This window comes from Brassica napus, chromosome C4 (genome assembly GCF_020379485.1).
Source record: "Brassica napus cultivar Da-Ae chromosome C4, Da-Ae, whole genome shotgun sequence".
Lineage (NCBI taxonomy): Eukaryota > Viridiplantae > Streptophyta > Magnoliopsida > Brassicales > Brassicaceae > Brassica > Brassica napus.
In genome coordinates this window covers 7889215-7894674 of record NC_063447.1, presented here as the reverse complement: position 1 = coordinate 7894674, position 5460 = coordinate 7889215, and the positions used below count along the sequence as shown (strand labels likewise).

General features: G+C 35.2%; 2 long non-coding RNA genes across 2 annotated transcripts; one reads left to right on the top strand and one right to left on the bottom strand.

The window, feature by feature from the left end:
• Nucleotides 1–732: 732 nt before the first annotated feature.
• On the bottom strand, nucleotides 733–1518 carry LOC106400445. Its single transcript, XR_001280301.3, has 2 exons — nucleotides 1369–1518; nucleotides 733–1063 (listed from the first exon to the last, which is right to left on the bottom strand). It is a non-coding gene; the product is annotated as an uncharacterized LOC106400445 (long non-coding RNA).
• A 2604-nt stretch (nucleotides 1519–4122) lies between these two features.
• On the top strand, nucleotides 4123–5152 carry LOC125585551. Its single transcript, XR_007322537.1, has 2 exons — nucleotides 4123–4242; nucleotides 4961–5152. It is a non-coding gene; the product is annotated as an uncharacterized LOC125585551 (long non-coding RNA).
• The last annotated feature ends 308 nt before the right edge of the window (nucleotides 5153–5460 follow it).

Below are 5460 nucleotides of genomic sequence, written 5' to 3'. Positions count from 1 at the left end.
GTTGTAAAGAGCACCAAAACAAAGAGTGGCATGAGACTAACATCATATATTAAAAATAACAAGCAACGATGATATCAGCAATTACTGAATGTGGACAAAACATATTTAATAAAACTCAAACCATCTGCCTAAACAAACCCAGAAATTATCAAACAGAGTACAAATGTAGTAAGTTTTTTAGTTTTCTATATCCGAAATACGAAAATCCAAACCTTGCGAAAGGACTTTATATATATTTACTATGCAAAATTCGAGAATCATAAATAATACAATTGTTTTTCAAACAAATAATTGTTTGAAATGATTCCAAAATTTCACCTAAAATTAACGTGTTCTCAACTTCTTCATAAACAAATGATCGTTTTGTACATAAGTCAAATCATCATATAAGTACTTCTAAGTAAACATCAAATTAAGCTAACCACCATTTCAGCACCACAAAATCAGAGTCGAGTACTCACTTCTAATATCAACATCAAACACATACCAAGCATTCGATTACACAATTAACACATACATCCGGCGGTATCGGCAAAACCACTAGTTTACTAAAAAAGCTGAGTTTTGAATTGCATATTATGTTTTCTAATTAATAGTTTATTACGTCTTAGCATGGTTGTGTAAATATGCTATACAATGAGATATTATATATGACATATTTATTCACATAAAACTTAGGTTGGGTGAAAATATGTTGGGTAAAAAACAAAAAAAGTAGAGTCAAATTCAAGATCTTCTTAAAATCCATCAAATATTTTTAATTATGAAATAGAATAGATAACATATTTAAAATATATCATTAACCAAACATATATTCTCAATAACCAGTTAACAAGGATATAAGAGATAAGATAGAATATTATATGTTTTTAGAGTAATTAACATGATGAAGAATTACATCATAAATATTAGCGGAAACAAAAACATTCTAAGTGTCGGCAATGACCTCCTGCGAAATGCTCATTAAAAATGCATGCATGGTTGCATCCTGTTTCGTCCACGCATAAACGTCTGTAAGTCTTGCTTTTTTCCTCATGAGTTTTTGCTTCCACCAGATCCATCTCTAGAAAATAAACACACATTTGGTTATATGATTGTGTACGTTCTTATACTTCAAATGTAGAATACTTTAACACATGACATACGATATATGTTTACATACACTCACACATATATATATATATATATATATATAACAAGTACTAAAATTTAGTACTTGTAAATATTTGAAGCCGTACATACACTATATGTTATTATAAGGTGGATGTATACAGGTTATACACATAAAATGTACTTGTTTTCCATATGTATATATACATATATGTGGGTGTGTAAAAAATTTGAATTACTATGATATAAATAATGAACCTGTGGCAAAGAAAAGCATGAAAGAAATCACGAGAATGGATGAGACAAAACACCAAGAGTATTTCATTTTTCAAGAGAGTTAGAAAGATTATTATATGTTCCCGAGAAAGATAGAGAGATAAAAGTTATGATGGAAGCTAATGTGGAAGAAGAGGGACTTTATATAGACTCGTTATATACATACAATAAGGTAATGTTGACTGAGATATTTGGTTACTTTGTTTTATATAATAATTAAATTTTAGATAAGTTTTGCTTTTCAATAATCTTTTAAGGGAAACTTGAACAAATTGACAATGTAATCTCTTATATATTAATAAAAAATCATTACAATATATGAGTTATGCCATATAAATGGAATGTAAATCTGAATTGAAATCCAGTGTTATTCAAAAGAAGGTTACACAAAAGGACACTTTGTGAGTTTTGTTTGCTGTAGAAGACACATTGTGGATTTGGACACAATATGGACACAATGTTGTGACACCTGTATTATTCTGGACCAAAATATCCATCCATTTGTGTAAGTGAGATAATGTTGCTTATAAAGATACAACCATAAGAGAACCAGATTCTTTTTTGTTGCAATAAATGAAAGTTTCGAATTGAAAGGTAGGTATATGGGTTTTTGGGATTGTGTTTGGGACGTTGGGTTAGCTTATAATTAGAAGATCTAATGGCTTAGAAACTTCCATCACTGTAAAGAGTGGATATAACTTTTTCAATCTTATTAATCATTCATCGCTACATGTCCACGACCACAACTATTAGCTATATACACACGATCAAAAATTGATATTGTTATCCATCCATAACTATATGTACACGACCGCAACCATTAGATATACACACGAATCCAGCACCACAACCTAATATCATTAACAATCCACCACTACATATTCATGACCACAACTATTACATATACACACGAACAGCCACTACTATCATTAACCATCCACCAATATATGTCCACGCCTACAACTATAAGATATGCACACACATCCAGCAAACACAACCTTATATCAGCAACCATCCAAAGCTTCATGTCCACGACCACAACTGCAGTCAAACGTAGCGTTTTGTGTCTTCTTGTCGGAGATTGTCTGTGAACCAAATCGGTGGAAGCGAACACAACGGCGGAGGCGGACAAAGTGGCAGAAGCGGAGAAATAGGCGAAAAGGGGTTAGAGATTGCGGGGCGTACAGGAAAGCACTTCTGTACCACGCATGAGCTGCGGGAGTATAGGGAAGTACTTTTATACTACGTAGCATTGTGTATGAGGAGAATGTGGGAGTACAAGGAAGCACTTCTATACTACGCATACTTTTGGTATACATGAATATAAATATTTATATCCGTACGAGGAGAATGCGGGGTGCAAAGAATAGCTATGTCCTATAAGTGCATTGGTTGTTATGTGTAGCACAATAGGTGTCATGTTTGTTTCATGCTAGAGCTACCCCTACATAGTCGTAGTGCTACGTACTGAGCTAGTGGTTTGCGGTTTAACATCCCATACCTCACTGAGTGACTCCACTGTTGCTCACCCCTCTTTCTTCCCATTGCAGGTGAGCTTGCCGAGTAATTGGATATCTGAACGGTTTGGTGTCTTTGGGATAATTGTATTTATTTCGATTTTAATTAATAATGTATACAAATTTTATATTCGATTTATTTGACATATTTTTATAATTCAATTTAATGATGTATTTCTTTCGGACTAATTTTATTAAATGCTTTGGTATTTGAATTGGTTTTGAATAACACGGTCTAATTCAATATTTTACTGATAGTAACATGTCGTTCTCGAGAGAGGAGGAGACGGGTGTTACAATTTGGTATCAGAGCAGGGTTCCGTCCCAGGTCCGACCTGGGATGGCGATTTATGGGACTCGAATTTTAGCAATTTTTAATGTTTCTTGGGGATTGGGAATTTCAAAATAAAGGTGACACCCTTCTGTCCAGAATCATTCGTTTAGTCGTTAGCGTTTCTGACTTTTTCTTTTGGTGTGGATGAAGATCAAGTTTCAATTCGTTTCCATTGTTTGCTTTATCTTTCTTTTTTTCTTCGTAGTTGTCAAAGTTCCTTTCGGGTTCTTTTTAGAATTCAGGACGAATTCCAGTTAAGTGGAGAAGAATTGTAACGACCGTGACCCAGCTTCTCTTTAAACCGGTATTGGTTTAATTCAAATTATAATTAATTATCTATAAAACCAAACCGAGCTGTAATTTCTTTTATTATTAATCGTGTATATATGTTTCTATACCTAATTATATATTTGTGTATCTCCTTCTTTGTCAAAAGAACGTGAGCCGCCTCCCTTATTTTACTTATCTCTCTCTTCATACCTTCTTCTTCCTCCTCTCTTATCGTTATCTTCTTCTCCATTGCTTCATTGATCCATGACTTTCCTTTGTGGTTTCCATCACCGTGCTGTCCAATTAACCGTGAGCCATGCCACTGGAGCCAGCGCCTTCACCGAAGGAGTGGCTCGTGTTACTAGAGATCCGTTGTCACCGTGGAGAAGATATGTACGAGCTGGAGCTGTCGCATCTTGACGCCACCGGCACGCATCAACACCACCAAGCACCACGACCGGAGCCGTTTCAGTCTGACCAGCCGTGATCCCAACCGTGAGTCACCGGAGAGATCCGCCATTACGATTCTAAGCCGTGAAGGTTAATTGTGACATAAGTTGTTTCTTGTGATACAAGAAATATATTTAACCTACACTTTTAACATGGCATGCGTAGGAAAGAATTAAAGACCTTATGGGTGATTTGTTTGCCAAGTCATTCTCTCTAAAGCCTAGACGTTTGACGAGGCATATCAGTTCCCGAGTATTATCCGATGAATCTCTAATATTGGCTAAGGTGAGGGTTATTCCGTTTAATTTTGTGCTAGTTTAGTACTACTATAATGAAAAGTTTAGTTTCGAAACATGTTCTGTCTCTGTGAATCGAGTTTAACTGGTGTCTTGTTTGTTTTTATTTTATTTTTTGTCTAAACCGAAATAGGGAATTAGATGATTCAACTGTTGATTGATTTGTTTGATGTTAAAAGACGGTTATATATAAGTATACATATAGTATGGATTGGTTAGCCGGATACACGGAAGTACTTCTGTATCGGCCTATTTGTGTGGAGATTACGGGGTGTACATGGAAGCACTTATGTACCACGTATGAGACGTGGCAATTGTTTGTGTAGAGATTGCGGGGCGTACAGGGAAGCACTTCTGTACCACGCATGAGCTGCGGGAGTATAGGGAAGTACTTCTATACTACGTATCATTGTGTATGAGGAGAATGTGGGAGTACATGGAAGCACTTTTGTACTACGCATACTTTTGGTATACATGAATATAAATATTTATATCCGTACGAGGATAATGCGGGGTGCAAAGAATAGCTATGTCTTATAAGTGCATTGATTGTTATGTGTGGCACAATAGGTGTCGTGTTTGTTTCATGCTAGAGCTACGCCTATATAGTCGTAGTGCTACGTACTGAGCCAGTGGTTTGCGGTTTAACATCCCATACCTCACTGAGTGATTCCCCTGTTGATCACCCCTCTTTCTTCCCATTGCAGGTGAGCTTGCCGAGTAGTTGGATATCTGGACGGTTCGGTGTCTTTGGGATAATTGTATTTATTTCGGTTTTAATTAATAATGTATACAAATTTTATATTCGATTTATTTGAAATATTTTTATAATTCAATTTAATGATGTATTTCTTTCGGACTAATTTTATTAAATGCTTTGTATTTGAATTGGTTTTGAATAACACGGTTTAATTTGATATTTTACTGATAGTAACATGTCGTTCTCGAGAGAGTAGGAGACGGATGTTACAATAACATGTTAGCATTTCTGTTTCTTTGTTTGAAAGTAAAGGAATAGTGCAGACAGAACATATAAGTTTGTGATGGCTTGATACCTTCCATCAAAGAGAACATCGAACCAGCATGCAAGACCATGCAATCGGTTACACACAGACACTCTAAACTTCAACGGAACATAAATGTCGTAAAATTCTGTTTTCTGCAAAAATAAATTGACAGGTAAATAAGTAACCATGTCATTCACCAA